We start from the raw sequence: 19,426 nt of genomic DNA on the forward strand, positions 1-19,426 counted from the left end.
TTCAGAAAAGCTGAGGAGGGAAAAATGTCAGTGGCCTCCACCTGTTAAACCATTCCTGATTTGGGGGTCGTCTAATTGGTGCCCCTCTAGTGCACCTTTTGTTAATTTCATTAACACCAAAGCAGCTGAAACTGATTAACATCCCCCTCTTCTACTTAACCGACCAGATCAATATCCCAGAAATTTCACTGAAGTGATGCCATACCCTGACTAAAAAGTGTTCCTTTCATTTTTGAGCAGTATACAACCCCAATTCCAATGAAGTTAGAATGTTGTATAAAACATAAATAAAAAGAGAATACAATGATTTGCAAATCCCTTTCAACTTATATTCAATTGAATACACTACGAAGACAAGATATCTAATGTTCAAACTGATAAACTTGATTGTTGTTTTGCCAGTCTTCACTCATTTTGAATTTGATGCCTGCAACACGTTCCAAAAAAGCTGGGACAGGGGCAGCAAAAGACTGGGAAAGTTAAGGAATGTTCAAAAAACACCTGTTTTGAACATTCCACAGGTGAACAGGTTAATTGGAAACAGGTGTTTGTCATGATTGGGCATAAAAGGAGCATCCCCAAAAGGCTCAATCGTTTACAAGCAAGGATGGGGTGAGGTTCACCAGTTTATGAACAACTGCATGGGCAAGTAGTCCAGCAGTTTAAGAATAATGTTTCTCAACGTACAATTGCAAGGAATCTAGGGATTTCATCATCTACTGTCCATAATATCATCAAAAGTTTCAGAGAATCTGGAGAAATCTCTGCACGTAAGGGGCAAGGCCGAATACCAACACTGGATGCCTGTGACCTTTGATCCCTCAGGAGGCACTGCATTCTGTAAAGGATATTACCACGTGGGCTCAGGAATACTTCAGAAAACCATTGTCAGTTAACAACGTTCGTCGCTACATCTACAAGTGCAAGTTAAAACTCTACCATTCAAAGCGAAAGCCATATATCAACAACACCCAGAAACACCGCCGGCTTCTCTGGGCCTGCACTCATCTGAGATGGACTGACGCAAAGTGGAAAAGTGTGCTGTGGTCTGATGAGTCCACATTTCAAATTGTTTTTTGGAAATCATGGACGTCGTGTCCTCCGGACCAAAGAGGAACAGGACCATCCAGATTGTTATCAGCACAAAGTTCAAAAGGCAGCATCTGTAATGGTATGGGGGTGTGTTAATGCCCATGGCATGGGTAACTTGCACATCTGTGAAGGCACCATTAATGCTGAAAGGTACATACAGGCTTTGGAGCAACATATGCTGCCATCCAAGCAACGTCTTTTTTAGGGACGTCCTTGCTTATTTCAGCAGGACAATGCGAAGCACATTCCGCATGTGTTACAACAGCATGGCTTTGTAGTAAAAGAGTGCGGGTACTAGACTGGCCTGCCTGCAGACCAGACCTGTCTCCCATTGAAAATGTGTGGTGCATTATAAAGTGCAAAATACGACAATGGAGACCCCGGACTGTTGAGCAACTGAAGTTGTACATCAAGCAAGAATGGGAAAGAATTCCACGTACACAGCTTCAACAATTAGTGTCCTCAGTTCCCAAATGCTTATTGAGTGTTGTTAAAAGGAAAGGTGATATAACACAGTGGTAAACATGCCCCTGTCCCAGCTTTTTTGGAACATGTTGCAGGCATCAAATTCAAAATAAGTGAAGATTTGCAAATGTGAACGATAGGGGGCGCTCTTGCTCCCTTGAACCCCTGTCCACGACTCCAGACACCAGGTAAAAGTCCAAATGTTGACTTTATTTTTCTTCCACAGTGAACAAAGCACACTCTCCACCACAATACTCATATAAATACCAATAAACTACTAATACACAATCCTCCAGCTTCCAGACACGTGGCCACCCTTCCACCCAGCTCAGCTCATTGTCTGGGAGTTCCCATAGTCCTTTTATACTCCCTGACCCGGAGGTGTTTCTGCCCAAAAGTCCACAAGTCCTTATTCCTTCCGGGTCAGGGTAAATAGTCCTTTTTTCAACCCGGAAGTCCGTCGCTCTTCCTATGACGAACCTCCGGGTCACAGGGCACGAAGAAGCCCTCGGTCCTCCCTGCAGCTCCCTCCTGTGGCCCCCACAGCATCCAGCAGGGCTTTGCATAAAAACTCCATTTTCCATGATGCCCTGCTGGTCTTCTGGGGACCTCCATGCTGCAAGGAGGGCTCCACCTGGCGGCTTGGGGGTATTGGCCGGGATTAAATGGCTGGCCATCCTTCACACAAAACAACAATAAAGTTTATCAATTTGAACATTCGATATCTTGTCTTTGTAGTGTATTCATTTGAATATAGGTTGAAAAGGATTTGCAAATCATTGTATTCTGCTTTTATTTATGTTTTACACAACGTCCTAACTTCATTGGAATTGGGGTTGTATTATTAATTAGTGTTGATTTGTTGTTGATGGACTTTTAATGTACATAATACAAAAATATAATCATTGTCTTACGGTTTACTCTTCAAATATCCATCCCCATATCTGAGTATACGTGAAAGTCTAGGGGAAACCACTCCCGATTGTAAAACATTTTTTAACAGGAAGTTGTTGATATAAAATAGCCTAATGAGTCCCCAGCCCTTTTTGTACAGTATATTTTTTTTTGTGCTTTTTGACAAATCTGAAGAGATTCATGTCATAATGGTGTTTTCTACAAAAAGTAGAAAATGCATTCCAATGGTCTCAGATGGTGACTCACCTTGTATCATCATGATACTCATCATGAAAAATATAATAGGAAGTATAGGTTGACTGAGAACCAAATCAACCAAAAGAGGTCAAGATATTTATTTTGGTGGTGGCAATGTCTCAATAAATACATTATGTTGCTTTGTAAGAGGTGATTCATTATGAGCCCTTACTGATTGAAGTTAAGCCATAGCAGAAAATTCATGTGGAAGCAATTCAGAGCCACTGAAAGACGGGTCTGTCCTCAGACCTCAAGTGTTTTTCTGGCAGCTGTTTGACTTATAAAAACTGAATTTGGGAGAAGTCAAAACAGCCTTGGTGGAGATGCCTGTGTGTGAAGCTTTGCCAGAACAAGGTTATTAAATCTCCATGACTACCTGTTCTTGTCCTGCATTGAAAAGCCAGCATATAGAAAAGTGGGTTTGCATAAGTAAATGATGTTTAGAATCTGTGGATTTGTTGCCCATTGTACAAAAGGCGGTTGTACTCCACTTTTTCATCTTGATAAACTCACCAGACCTCCATTTCCACACTGTTTCAGTTCTACTGCTTTTGATTGCATTTACGTGCTGCGGGCAGAAATGTATGGTGAAGACAGAAGTTATTAGATTTCAGGGTCAGCAGGAATAGTGGAAAATTATGCAGAAAGCCCTAGATAGAGTTAGAGCCTTCTGCTTTAAAGGCATAAGGAACTTCTGTTCCAACTCCTTCATCAGTAAAAGCCTGGCTCGGCAATTCTGAAAATCACAAATTTAAGGCCAGAAACCTGATCTGCTATTGAACTAACACCTGGCACATGTGTGTGCATTCTAATTTGGGTTTCAGCTTTACTGATCAAAGATGCTTCCAAATTTCACAACCAAGAAGCAAGTAAAGTGAGACTTTTTTTTGCCTTTTGCCTTGGCAGGCACTCAGAATAGGCAGAGTGATTAGTTAGTGATTACATTTTATCGTTAGTGTTGATCTCTGGCACACACACCTACACATACACTAGACTGAAATCAAACAATTCACCAAAACCAGATAATATTCATACTTGCTTTCTTAAGGAGTACATATATTTTTTTTAAGAAGTTACTGCACACTGGGGAAATTTGAAAGGAATAGAAAATGGCAGTTATTATCCCATTATATAAAAAGGGTGATCGGGCAGATCCAATCAACTATAGGTCCATAAGCTTAACGTGTCAAGTCAAGTTTGGGAGCATGCGCTGGTACAGTGCGTTGCCACACCCACTACATGATGAAAAAAAACTGGGATCCTGGTTTACAATCTCCCAGGCAGATGCATGGTCCAGTCCCATTCTCCAGAAATGACCCTCTATCTGCCGTAGCCAGGTGTTACGTGGGTGACCCCTTGGCCTGGTCCCCAACAATGAGGATCTTAAGAGCCAGATCACCCTCAGGGAAACGCGCCACATGGCATTAGTGCCGTAACTGACGCTCCTTCACAATGCAGGTAATGTGCCTCATTCGGGACTCCATGAGCAACTGCTCATTCGACACAAAGTCAAACCAACGATACCCAAGGATTTTCCGGAAAGACACAGTACCAAAGGAGTCCAGTCTTCGTCTCAGGTTTCTTGATAGCGTCCATGTCTCGCAACCATATAGCAAGATAGGAAGCACCAGGACTCTAAATACTTGGACCTTCGTCCTTTTGCATAGATATCGTGAGCGCCACACACCCCTTTACAGTGACCTCATGACCCCACATGGTCTCCCAATCCATCTACTGACTTCATAGGAAGAGTCACCAGAGACATGAATGTCACTGTCAATGTAAGTAAACCTCTCAACAAGGTCAACACTCTCTCCGCAAACAGACACACTGCTAATGGCTGTGCCCAAGAGGTCATTAAAGGCCTGGATCTTGGTTTTTATCCAGGACACTCACAAGCCCAGACACTCAGACTCCTCACTCAGTCTCTCAAGTGCACCAATAAGAGCCTCCATTGACTCCGCGAAGATCACAGCATCGTCAGCAAAGTCAAGATCTGTGAATCTTTCTTTACTAACAGATGCCCCATAGCCCCTGGACCCCACAACCTTGCCCAACACCCAGTCCATATAAGCTTTGAACAGAGTAGGACCAAGAACACACCCCTGATGAACCCCAGAATCAACTTTGAAAAACGCGGAGTTTCAGTCTCCTCCACTCACAGTACCAGTGTACAGACTGGCCATGATATCCAGCAACCTCGAGGGGAACCCGCGAGCCTTCAGGATGTCCCACAGGGCAGCTTGATCAACTGAGTCGAACGCTTTGCGAAAATCGACAAAGGCTGCAAAGAAACTCTGCCGATATTCACTATTGCGTTCCATGAGAACCCTCAGTGCCAGGATGTGATTGATGGTAGACTTCATAGGTGTAAAACCAGACTGTTCCGGTTGCTGGTAGGTGAGCAAGTGATCATGGATCCTATTGAGGACGACCCTAGCAAGGACCTTACCTGGCACCGAGAGCAGTGTTATCCCCCTGTAGTTGCTGCAATCCAGGCGATCACCCTTCCTTTTCCAGATAGGGACAACAAGTCCTGTTTTCCAGTTAGTTGGGGTGATGCCAGTCTCCCAAATGGAAGCAAAGATTGCTTGCAATGCCAGGAAGACAGCCTTACCACCAGCCTGGAGAAGTTCACTGCAAACAAAGTTAAAATAAATTATGTGCAGATCAAATAAAACATTTACATTTCTGCCATCTACTTTGCAAAGAACTTGAAATTGTGGAGAGGCTACTGCCATGACAAAAGTAAGAATTTTTTTCCAAGATCCTCAGCTTGGTAGTTGCATTTTCAAGGTAATCTCTGAAATTCTTTTCTTCCCATTTTGGTCATGTTCAAATTATCCCATGAAATGTGCTCTTATTTGCACAGGCACAGCACCAACATCATTCACAGAGGTGGACAAATTTATTGATACCCCTCCATGAAAAAACAAGGCCCCACAAATGTCTCAGAAATAAGTTGAAACTGACAAAAGTAATTAGCACCCATCATTGTCTATTCTGTATTTAACCAAAATCAGACTTTGCTTTAGAGTTTTAATTTGAAATAATAACACAAATGAAAATGTAATGGACAAAAGTGATAGGACCCTTAACCTAACATTTTTAACAAACATTAAAGGTAATCACTACAAACAAGCGATTCCTGGAGCTCTTAATTAGACTTCAGCACCTGTCAACAGCTACTTTGGCCCAATCTTCCTGTGTCAGCTGCCTCAGCTGTGTTAGGTTTGAAGTGGGCCTTCTCCAGATTTCAGTTCTTCCTATAGATGTTCAATAGGATTGAAATCAGATTTCATAGAAGACCACTTCAGAATTGCCCAGTGTTTTGTTCTTAGGCATTCTTGGGTGTTTTTAGCTTAGTGTTTGTCTCATTATCCTGTTGGAGGATCCATGACCTGCGACTGAGACAGAGCTTCCTCATGCTAGGCAGTACGTATTGCCTTAGAATATCTTGATAGTCTTGAGATTTCATTGTTCCCTGCACAGGCTCGAGGCACCCACTGCAGGCAAAGCAGCCACAAAACGAACTGAGTCTCCTCCATGTTTTACTGTAGGTATGATGTTCTTTTCTTTGAAAGCTTCATTTTGTCATCGGTGGATATAGAGCTGATGTGACTTGTGTCACGCATGTGTGATTGGGAGGCAGCTAGAGGGCCCAAAATTAGTAGTATCACACCAGATCACAGATCAGAGGGTGGTGTGGAAGAAAATGATGAATACAGACACCCCCCAACACTGGAATGCCCCGATTTGAGTAATAAAACACAGACAGGAGAAAGCGTCAATCATTATTCTTTATCAAAATCTCACAAGAGGCAAAAACTTATCATGCTAGTGTTTTTGCAAAGATAAAAGTATCCTCTGCACTATATTTATACAATTCATTGATTAGGTCACTACTCAAAAAAGGAATTCATTACATAATCAGAAAACGTTTAACATGATTGGTTACACCTAGTTGCTAACAGGACATGGCAGATGTTGATACCTTAGATGACCACAATTTGATTGATAGTCCTGTTTGTTTAGGATGTACATGACATTTTAAATGTATTATTTTTATTTTAGAAGATGTGTGAGTTTCTCCATGTACTTCTTGTTTTCCAAAAAGTAAAGAACAATGACCTAATTTTTATGATCCAGCTGGGTACAAAAACAGGAAACTTAGTACTATATAAGAATGGTTAGTCCATAAATATGACATTTTCTCTTAAAGGGTTATATAAAAAACAAGAAATACATTTATCATAGTGAATAAGAAAATAACAGCATAAGCTTTTAAGCATAAGCTCAGAAGACTATGAGACTCAGACAAATGCTAGGTGCAGATTGGACCAGGATTCAAATTCAACTCTTACAGTGGCGAGCTGCACTAACTTTCTCTCTCAATCCTCTGCAGACCATCAACAAGAAATCCCACTAGGTCCTGGTGCCACTGATGACATCACTTCCTGTCCTGAAGACATTGCTTCCGGTTCCGGCGCCACTGTTGATATCACTTCCTGTCACGGTCTCTAAAGCTGCCATATTTTCCCACTCAAGTCAGTTCTGTTTTGGACTTCAACCTGAACACAACCCAAAAATAATACCCATTTGCAGATAGGGCATATTATACAGGTGGCTGCACCAAACCGTTGACATCTCTTGGCTATCTTTGTTACACTTACTAATAGGGCTGCAATGATTAGTCGATGTAATCGATCACGTCGACTACAAAAAATCGTTGATGCATCATAAACAGAACCTTCAATAGAGGCTCCAGTCAGAAAGAACCACTTTGGTTTTTGTAACTGCAATGCACTACATGAACATCTGGGGGCAGTATCGTTTGTTATTGTTTGTCAATACTGCACACAGTCGTACCAATGAAGAAGAACATCAGAGGAGAAGAAGAATGTAGAGGAAAATAACGGTGGTTGCAATGGCGAGTCAGATAGAGGAGGGGGAAGGAGATGGGAAAAAATTGAGACAGAAACTTTCTAAAGTGTGGGAGCACTTCACCGAAAAAGAAAAAAACGCTGAATGCAGATTATGCAAAGCGGAGCTTTCTTTTTACAGCAGCACCACCACGATGTATGAGCATCTGAAACGCAAGCATCCTGGAGCTGTTATGCAGCCGTCTCTTGAAAATTTATGCTGCCGCTGTTAGTTAGTTAGTTAGGGTCAGATCGGGAGGGGAGGGGAGGAAGAGCGTGAACAAGACTGAGAAAATAAAAGTGAAAAAAAGCTAACTTTTCCAAGTAACAAATTTATAGCCGATTTGTTTGTTTTCAAATAATATTGCATTAGTGCAATAATGTTTTCTGATTGGTTCTATTCAGGTCATTCAATGATTTCTTCAAAATGTCACATATATTTGTCTCTTTCTTTTTTTTTCCCCGGTGCTGCGTGCTGACACCAAAAGGCGTGAGCTTATTCAGTGCTAGCAGAAGCACGCAGGTGGCCGGTTGCTTGTGCTATAACAAGCTTGACCTGGCAGCGATCAAAGCACATGTACTGTGCAAGGCATGTATGGGGTCCACTGAGAAAAAAAGAGCGTTCATGGCTCACCTTGCAGAGGAACATTCTTTCCTCTGCATGTCCTGGAGTCCTGTGCAGACGGGGCAAGATCGGGAGGAAAAAAAACCATGGTCACTGATTACAACCGCAAGAAGGTACGCGAATGAATATTAATAATGTTGCATCCGTGCCACAATGTTTTCCGAAATGTACTATAAAGTCATAAAATGAATAATTCCAAATAACATATATACCTATGTCTCTGTTTTTTTTTGTCAGTGCGGCTTTGACATTGCGGACCATAAGGCGCATACTAATTCAGCATAAGCAGGAACACTCAATAAAATTGAATAAAAAAAATCAAGTGACAATGAGATACGAATAAGGCAGATTCGCCAGCATTTGTGTATCAGCTTTTATCCATCCAGATCAGAGAATTTCCAGTTCGATTGTCTCAAAACACCACTCACATTTATAGTTATTCCCAGTTTCAGATAAAAAGTAACAGCATCAGATCCCAGGGTGGTTGGGGGTTTTTATTTGGGCGGTAGTATGTATCGTGATCATGACTGAGAGAATAAAAGTGAAAAAAAAGGTAACTTTTACAAGTACTATACATTTATAGCGGCTGTTACAGCCGCAAATCAAATGTATGTGTTTATTGCATAATATTAACAATAAGAGCAACTCACTACTTAAAATGGTAAATATGTGAGACAGTCAGGATTGAACCAGGAGACTCTTGATTATAAGTCAGCAATTCCTACCGCTGCACCACAGAAGCTATTGTATCATCCTTGAACCTTTTGTAAAAGTGTTTATTTGATCTTTGCACTTCAGGCTTTAAACATTATATAGATTATGTCTATATTTTGTCATTTATTACTAAAATATGAAAAACATTTCAGTTTTAATGATGTATTTTTTGGTTAAGTTAAATGCACTTTTTTTGTTTAAAGACTACATGCACTTTAGTTTGTATTGTTTCATGTATTGTCACACTAATATAATAACATCTGATTATTTTCAAATTCGTATGTTTCACTGGTTGTTATTTTAATTTGATTACTATTAATTTTAATCGTGTTAATGCAGAGACATCAGGGTGACATTCACAGGTTGACAGACGTGAACAGATGAGGTAAGACATGCACTGGAGGCCAGAACAGGATGTGCAAGCACAGATCGCAGGCATCAAAATAGTCAGGCATTAAATAATAATCGTGACTAATCGAAAAATAAAGTGAACAATTAGTCGACTACCAAAATAATCATTAGCTGCAGCCCTGCTTACTAAATAACAACAGTTTTGATTCATCTGTCCAAAGGATTCTTCCATTCTCTCAGAAGCATTCTGGCTTATCAATATGTATTTTAGCAAATTCCAGTTTGGCTTTGTTATGTTTTTCTTTCAACAGTGGAGTCCTCCCAGGTCTTCTTCCATTGACCTTACTGTCACTCAAAAAACAACACATGGTGCGATCAGACACTGATAGACCTTGACCTTGGAGTTCAATTTGTATTTCTTTGGAAGTTGTCCTTGGCTTTTTAACTACCATTCTCACTATCCTTCTGACTATTCTGGAGTTGATTTCCACTCTCAACCTTATCTAGGAATGTTACCCACAATCCTATGGACCTTCAGTTTCTTATTAGTATTTGCAACTGTTGTCACAGGAACAACAAGCTGCTTGGAGATGGTCTTCTAGCCTTTGCCTTTAACATGTTTGTCTATAATTATCTTTCTGATCAGCTCAGACAACTCTCTGCTTTGCATTCTCTGGTCCATGTTGAGTGTGGGACACATGATGATACCAAACAGTAGAGTGACTATTTTTCTCCATTTAAATGGGCCAGATTGTACAATTGGACACATGTGTGATACTACTTAAACAAAACTTCTTAAGTATCCTAAAGGGTACCACAAGAATAGAGTAATATGAAACATAACACTGGATACAAACTAATATCAAACTTTAAAGACCAAATGAAAGATACCTGATATAGTAAGTTCTGAATTGGAATAAGAAAGAAGAAGACATCACAATGAAGTGCTGGGATTCCCATGGCAGAGTGAAGCAGGTAATGGTGTGTTCTTCTCCACACTCACCTCAGCGTTTTAAAAATCTTAAAGCTTTCGCTGTCAATGATAAAGTTGAGTTTCATAAGCACCTAAAATTAGATATTTTTAATGTAAGTGACTGAAATCTGAGCAGCCCGCTGGTGCCTGCCAACAGATGAGTGTCAGTGGGATAATTAATACATTAGAAGCCTGTCAAAGGTCATTTAAAATGGCCACAATATGATTATTGCAGCTTTCAAAGATGGACGTGTATATCCAGCAGGGGGTCCGCACTCTTGAGAAGCATGTTCTGTTAGATCTGTAGCATTTAATGAAACCGTTAATTACCTGCTTGCAAAGCTCAATCTGGAGAAAGGAAGTAAAGCACTAAAGAAAAGAGGCACATTGCTTATTTTTAATGCTGACATACACATTAAAATACAAAATAAAGGAAGCCTAAAGGACAGCATGTCTTCATAGCGTGAGTGTCTGAGATTATCCTGGCTCATGTTGTTGTGATTAATGTTCAAATGAATTGGCAATAAGAGAGAAGAAACCATCAAGATCCTAGCCAAGCAAACCAAACCTTTCATAGTAGCATCTGCCTTTGTATTGTAGAAAGACATGCACAAACAAAGATAAAGGGTTGGGGAACCAATGGTAACCCCGTCAATTTTGAAAAAAGTTTGGGAAAACCAACAGTTGAGAGCTGACTTCTGAGATGTCTTTTCATATGCAAGTCTGCAGTGAGACTGAGTCATACCCACAGTCCGACAGTCACCAACTCATCGACCACTCACTTGGTACAGTCAAGGTTAAACATATAGTATTTACATGCCTAATACAGCAAACCTTTTATAAATTATAAGAAAGAGTATTGCATTACTCAGATTTGTTGTTTGTGTTGTCCTTTTGTTGCCTTATATAATTTATTGTATTATGAATTTATTAGCATTCGCATACCCCTTGGGGGCAGAGTGGAGGGTCACATTAAAATGTGTTAACTTTGTCAAAGCCTACATTTTTCATCTCAGTCTTTTGAGTCTTGCACTCCTCAAATGTTTCTCTTTTTTATCCTTCATTTAGTTGCTTCCAACAGAGTCTACAGACTGTAATTCCTTACTCTAATTTAGGTCTCATGGAATCCTTGCAAACATCCTCCAGAAGAGTAACACCATAGGATAGATCCAGATGCAGTCTTCATCCCTTGCTTACACTGAGTAGACTGTCGCAATACTTTCATTCTATTCTCCAAACTCTCCAAGTCACACTACACATTGATGGTGGCCAAATGAGCAAGATTGAGGACCAGAAACACAAAAGTAGACCACCAAAACTGAGTACAGCAAATGAGAAATACATGAACCTTCCTTTTGAAATCAGAAGATTCACAGCTCAAAACGGGCAGGAATCACTGGACGTCTGGAACATCCAAAGTCTGTCTAGAGATGCCTCATTGGAAGTGGTGTTCATGGAACAGCTGTGACCAAAAAACAAAGCCAGTCTGGGATTACTTGTGGAGACAGAAGCAAGTGAGGCAACCAAAGTCTGTAGTGGAACTGTGGCAAGTCATCAAGACTCTTGGAACAACAAACCACATCAGGACTTTCACAAACTATATGATAGTAGACCTAAGAGAAGGCAGAAATAGCCAATCCAAATATTGATTATTTTTTCTATTTGTTTGCTGTACTTTCTAGGAAATTAACTGATTAATAAAAACTATTTATAACATGAATACAATTTTTTTGCAAGTGTCTAAGCCTTTTACACAAAACTGTACATGATTATAAATCACTCTTTTGATTTTGTAAACCAGGAGTAGTTAAAGTGTCAGTAAGTTACATACTGTAGACTGCAAAAAAGCAATTGACCACACCCTGGTAGTATAGGCACAAGACAGAAACAAGGATGCCTAAGTTGCTTTATGGGAATATTCATATATGTTGTCAAGTTTATCTGTTTCACACTTTCAAATGTCATTCAGTTATTCATTTTCTGAACCCACCCAGATGTCAGCAGCTCATCATGGGGTAAGGAGCTTTACAGAGTAGATGTCAGAGCTCCTGATCCAGAAGAACCAGTTATGATGGCCTGGAAATCTAGTGAGGACACCCCTTGAGCTTCTCCTACATGAGATGTAAAGGGCATTTCCTACTGGGGGAGAGACCCTGGATGACATCACTCAATGTCATAATGCTCTCATATTTCTCTGCAACTGGCCTGGTAATTTACTTATGAACATCTGGGCATTTATGCTGGAAAGTACGGCCTGACAACCACCACAACCCTGACTTGAAGATAAGGACAGACAGTAGGAAAGTTAAATAAATGAGAATACTCACCTGTGGGATATGGGAAATAAACAGAGAACTGAGACCAAATCTCACACTGCCAGGGGCAGGATAAGTAAACTCCCCAAGAACAAAAAGTAGGCCAAGCATCAATCCCAACCTCTTCACACAAAGGGTCATGGGACTCTGGAACAAACTTCTAAGTTATGTAGCTGAATCAGTGAATCTGACACATTTTTAAAAATGTGGAAGAAATATTAGAGTTACTTAGCTGATAGCTAACAAACGGAACTTGATAGACTGAATGGCTACTTATTCTGCTCTTAAGTGCTAAAGTGCCTCCATCAACCACAAAAAGTAGAGTTCAGAGGGAAAGTACTAATACATTATTACGCTTGAGGACCCCAATGTCATAGGGAGGGTACTCTAGAACATGCTTTCCTCTGTTTCCCTCTGCATATTTTAACTTTTTGTACCTTTTTCTTACTTTTTTATAGTTGTTTGTTTTATTGTTTACTCATTACTACAGTTTAGTCCTTTTTTATCTTGGATTTGGATTATGTTTTGATTCAACTCAAATCATAACTTCTGGGGCACTTGCTTTGAATCTCATTATGATTTGCTGTTTGATGACTTATTTATGACAATTATTTTTTAACAATGCCAAGATCTAATTTTAGGAAAATTTGCTGTTTTCACTAAAATGCTGAGCTTTTTTCCAACACCATCTGTTTTCTGTGGAGTGGTGTTTTACCACAGTAATGACTGCCTTTACCTGTGGATTCTTTCAGTCATGTGGAAGCCATGCCAAACCCTGTGTGCTGTTTGCAAATTTCATGCTACATTTCTGGAGATTCAAATGGATCTTTGCCCAGTGGCTTGGCATATCATCTGATCACAGGTGGGTTACACCCAGCTTAATACTTAAAGTCAACCATAGTTCTATAATTGCTTTTCTATATTTTTTATTCAATATTTTCTTTATATTATTATCCCACTTATTTACAGGATCAAAAACTCAGATAGAATCTGCTTGTGTTTCCTTTGGAGACTCTGTACAACTGCTGATGCTCACTTTTATTCTGTAGGAAATGAGTGAGGGACCTCTGTTTTGTTCCCACCCTGGGACACCAAATTAATGTATGAATTTGTGTATGATGTGAGAAAAGAATTGATAGATTGATGTTAATAAATCAGTTAATTAATTGTCAGCTTTGCCTTTGAAAATGCTAGTAATTCATTTAATAACTGGGTGGCATGGTGGCACAGTGCTGCCTCACAGTAAGGAGACTAGAGTTCGAATTGCAGCCTGCATGCTCTCCCTGTGTCCGTATAGGTGTGATCCGGTTTCTTCTCATAGTCCAAAGACATTCAGGTTAGGTGACTTGGCAACACTAAATTGTCCCTAGTTTGTGGTTGGAATGTGTGGTTGGGGTGTGTGTGTGTGTTCTCCCTGTGAGGAATTGGTGCGCTGTCCAGGGGTTTGTTCCTAACTCACCTACAGTGCATCCAGAAAGTATTCACAGCGTATCACTTTTTCCACATTTTGTTATGTTACAGCCTTATTCCAAAATGGATTAAATTCATTTTTTTCCTTAGAATTCTACACACAACACCCCATAATGACAACGTGAAAAACGTTTACTTGAGGTTTTTGCAAATTTATTAAAAATAAAAAAATTGAGAAAGCACATGTACATAAGTATGCACAGCCTTTGCCATGAAGCTCAAAATTGAGCTCAGGTACATCCTGTTTCCCCTGATCATCCTTGAGATGTTTCTGCAGCTTAACCCCTTATCATTCGGGTCATTTTTGCTAAATCGCTTGTAATTCGACCTCTCCAAATTAGAATCATTGCTGTTATTGAACTATCTGGAGTATAAACACATGTTTGGTCTCTTTGTAAAGGTAATATTCTCTAGTTTCACCCTTAGTAGTCAGAATCACTGTAGGTGTGACTGATCAAAAGTTATGCACATTAGAACTCACAAAAAACCAAATTTTTTTGTTCTCGCCTAAGTTTTTTATGAAAATAAAGGAAAATAAAGCTGCAGTAGGTAGGTGGGGACAGAAACACACTATGTACCAACAGAATAACTTGTTGACTACTCAAATTTCAAATTTGAAAAGAATACCTGTAAAAATGACATTTTTTACACCAGTTTTATGTGGGCATGCCCAGGGGCTTTTTAGAGGGACCATTATCCACATTTTGGAACATATGGAAAAAGTGTAATAACTTTTGAATGCTTCAACCCACATATATCAATGAGGGCTCTACTGAAAGCTTACACCTAAAGGAATCTATATCTACACACAGTGTCACTCTATTAGTTATGGAAATTCATGTTCCATAATAAAAACAATAAAAAATACACATTTCTATGTAAAAATAGTCAATACAAGTTATGGGCCAAAAATATATTTATATTTTTATTTTTACTTTTTTTATAAAATGCACACAAACTATATATATTTCTTTTACAAACTGTTACAACACAGCTCAGCGTTTTTCCATGTGCCACTTGATGGCAGCAATCACTAGCAAGCAGAAAGCACAAGGGCCTGGCACGTCGCTCTCTCCCATTATACGGCCCGTGTGCCGGTTGAATACTTTTGCAACGCGTACATGCATCTATTATTTAATCGAGCGTTTATTTACGTTTAAACTTCTACTTTTATTCATATTTAAACTGCGAAAAAACTTGGCGAAATCACAATAAACAACCACGCACCAACTCTGCAGACTGCCACAAATGCCACCTTCGCACAGCTCCGATAGTTTTGTTTACAAGTTAGCATGGCAAGTTACATATCAAAATGCTCGGCTGCTCATTGGCTGTAAGTTTTGAGTGTCAGTCACAGTGTCCAATCAAACTGGTAGATTCTACCAGAGTTTGAAACAGACGTCATTATCTAAAGCTTTCTGTGACACTGGTTGGCTATACGAGGTGCCAGTCAACCCCAGACCCGTCGTAATTGGCCAACTTAGGTGTCTTTCGAAAGCTAACACTTCTGTGTTTCATGCGGTAGCATGGTTATCGCCGACAGAAACAAATTACGTCTAATATGAGCAATATGAGTGAAAAAAAATTACTTAGGTGGTCTCAAGTTATAAAACGTTTTCTGGAGTTTTTGTCCCTTTGAGAATATATCGTGTGTTTTGGACCTAAATCGTTTTACTGGATTATATTCGCTGGAGCCTTACGGACACAATGGGATCAATACTGCTCGGAAATATTGATGTTTGACTTGCAGGGGGTCTTCAAAGGTAGGCACAGTCAACTCTTAAAAGTATGTACTTCTCTGTAAAAAAGGCTTTAGTGTCAGTGTTGTGGTTGTTGTGTGTCAAAATGGTTTATATCATCGGAAAGACGAGACTTTGAAGTTTCATTTGATGGGTAGGGTGTCGAGATGCATGGCAGTTGGGCATGCACACATTACTGTAACGTTTTTGAACCGCTGTTATGTCCCGGGACCGGTACGTGTGCGCGATTGGACATGATTTGGAAAGGCACACACCTGTCTATATAAGGTCTCACAGTTGACAGTTCATGTCAGATCACAAACCAAGCATGAAGTCAAAGGAATTGTCTGTAGACCTCCGAGACAGGATTGTCTCGAAGCACAAATCTGGGGAAGGTTGCAGAAAAATTTCTGCAGCTTTGAAGGTCCCAGTGAGCACAGTGTCCTCCATCATCCATAAGTGGAAGAAGTTCGAAACCACCAGGACTCTTCCTAGAGCTGGCTGGCCATATAAACTGAGCGATCGGGGGAGAAGGGCCTTAGTCAGGGAGGTGACCAAGAACCCAATGGTCACTCTGTCAGAGCTCCAGAGGTCCTCTGTGGAGAGAGGAGAACCTTCCAGAAGGACAACCATTTCAGCAGCAATCCACCAATCAAGCCTGTATGACAGAGTGGCCAGACGGAAGCCACTCCTTAGTAAAAGGTACATGGCAGCCCGCCTGGAGTTTGCCAAAAGGCACCTGAAGTACTCTCAGACCATGAGAAACAAAATTCTCTGGTCTGATGAGACAAAGATTGAACTCTTTGGTGTGAATGCCAGGCGTCACATTTGGAGGAAACCAGGCACCGCACATCACCAGGCCAATACCATCCCTACAGTGAAGCATGGTGGTGGCAACATCATGCTGTGGGGATGTTTTTCAGCGGCAGGAACTGGGAGACTAGACAGGTGAGAAAGAAAAAAATTAAAACATTATTAGCTTGCATTCCTTTATGAGAAAAGGCTGACCTCTGATACTATTAGAAGACCCTGTGAAGAATGTAAGATCATTATAACTAATGTAATAGACTGTAAGAATGTTTAAATTTATTCTAAGTGTGTATAATTAGAAGGGTGTATTCCTTAGGAATGCAAATGCCTGTTTGTTTTATGTTTTAGGACATTCCAGTATGTCATTAATTAAGATTTAACCTTAAGCTATGTATAACCTCGAAATGAACTGCTAAGGTTTTTTTTTCTTTTCTAGGATATAAAAGAGAGAATATTTTTACTTTAGGGATTCTGCCAAAATCCAAATCAGTTGACTGAGTTGGGAAGAGGCAGTCTCATATTCTCTCTAACTCACCAAGAATTAAGAATACAGAAATTATTTTTACTTAAATTGGGTTTAAGTTCTTCCGTTGTTTGCCGACTTCAGCGCTCACAGTTTTTGGTGCCCAACGTGGGGCGGAGACGGCCAAGTGACTCCTTGAGCAGGATCATCCAGAGGACTGGTACGGTAAAAGGACCGACACCAGCCGGGTCGGGAGGACCAGATCCGGAAAAAGTTAGGACTGGCCTGCCTCGGGCGACTCCTGCATGGGGAATCCTTGACCTCCTCTGATTCTTCCTGAAAGTCGAGTAAACTGGGAACTTCCAGGCGGGAGGATAAATTCTTGGTGAGTAGACCGAGGGAGTCCGACCGGGGAAAAGAAACCAGGCAGTGAGTGGACCGGAATGTATAGACAAGCTCTCGGAAATAAAACAGTATAAAGATTATGAATGTTAAGGACGTGAGTTAGTACACTCCCTAGGAAATGATGAAGAATTCTCTTAGAGGCTTAAAAAATAAAATAAAGGAAGGGAGTGGGAAGAATAGATAAACAACTGAACAATTCGTGATCGGGAAAAGGCACTGTTGCAGGAGGGTGAGACTCTTTGCTCTAACGGTCTGGTTATATCCTGAACTCAACAGGTCACTCAGGTAAATGATCACCTAAACAGCGGCAACCAGCGTCCTTCAGGTGAAACTGTCAGTCCGCTAATCAGGTTGATCGTCCCGGTGGACCGGAAGAACAGGAGGGACCGGGAGTGAAGCGACAATTGAGGCTGGTTTAGCAAAAAGTGCGGAAAACTCACTGACCATGGGGAAAACTAATAGCAAACCGGTTAAAACTCCTTTGGGAAACAGAAAGCATGAATTAACGTACTCATCTGTGACTGAATAAAGACTAATTGATTGAACTATTCCTGTATTCCTCGGGTGTTACTTCCATTGTTTATTTGGCACCCGAACAGTTCCCCTCGTGTTGGAGAACCCGAGTGAAGGTGCGAATTGCAGACAGGAATAAGATCGGTGACCGCTGAGTACAACTGCTTTACCGTCCGGGAGTGGTACTGGGACATAACAATAAGAGCGCCTCTTGGAATGAGATGTAGTCTTAAGTAGACTTATAATTAGAAGGGAGAGGTGGAAATTTAATAAAAAGGGAAAGTACCTCCCGGTCGGGGATTCGCTAAAGAAAGAAATTGAAAAAACAGGATGTGAATGAGGAGCCTCTGTTCGGAGGATTGTTTTCGGAAAACGTACCAAGAAAAAAAAAATAAAGCGACTCTCCAAGACGCTACATAGAACAGAAAATAGGGTTAGATTTAAAAAAAAAATTGTAAATGGAGGAATGAACAGAGCAGGGGCAGGTGGCTAGTAGAAGGCTCTGGTGATATGAGTGAACTACAGGAAGTTAGGAAGATTGTATATAGAAATGCACGAGGGCGCTGTAGTCAAGAAAATGGAAATGTTTAATAGATGGGAATTGATAATTAAATATAGAGCCCTGAAAGCGATGCAGAAGCGCAATAAGGGACTGCAAAGTCAAATTAAACTTATTGCAGAAAGAGAAAAGTTGTTCTTGATAATGCAAGAACCGTCCCAAAAGTCCGGATAAAAGATGGAAGAATAAATAAATAAAAATATATGAAAAAGAAGAAGAACAGATTATACCTTGATTTAGTGACAGCATGTGTTTAAACTCCCTTTGAGGACAATAGTCCATCACCACCCCTTGGGGCAGCTGAAGGAATTAACTCTTTTACGGCGGATGTCGACTTTTGTCGACAGGAGGGGTTGAGGGCGCATGTCGACTAAAGTCAACATCCAGGGATAGAGGGCGATAATCAGCTGTTAATGGCGACAAATCTCACTGTTACGTCACAGGCATTCCCTCTGTGCTTGGAGGAATGCTAGACTCGTTGACTCGGCAACTAATCCTTGCATGTGCGTGAGTTGCGAAATGTAAACAATGGCAAGATGGCATCCACATGTGATGAGGGAGCGAAGCGAGTGCAGAAAAGAAAACACTCGGCAGACAATGTTTTGCGCATTATCGCGGAGTCGGATTCTGATTTTTCAGAATCTGATTTTATTGACAGTGATCAAGAGATCGAGCAAGAGAGTGAGAAGCCGGCATCAGCTGATCAAACACCAGCAGATGCCACACCAGCGGATCTGCTGTCAGTTCAGCGCCTTTGTGCAGCCGATACATCTACGGCAAGGTTCGCGTGGGATAAATACACAGACATTGATCCGTTGAGAGCCGATCTGGCAGCTGGACTTCACAAGACGGCATGGC

This window comes from Polypterus senegalus, chromosome 12 (genome assembly GCF_016835505.1).
Source record: "Polypterus senegalus isolate Bchr_013 chromosome 12, ASM1683550v1, whole genome shotgun sequence".
Lineage (NCBI taxonomy): Eukaryota > Metazoa > Chordata > Cladistia > Polypteriformes > Polypteridae > Polypterus > Polypterus senegalus.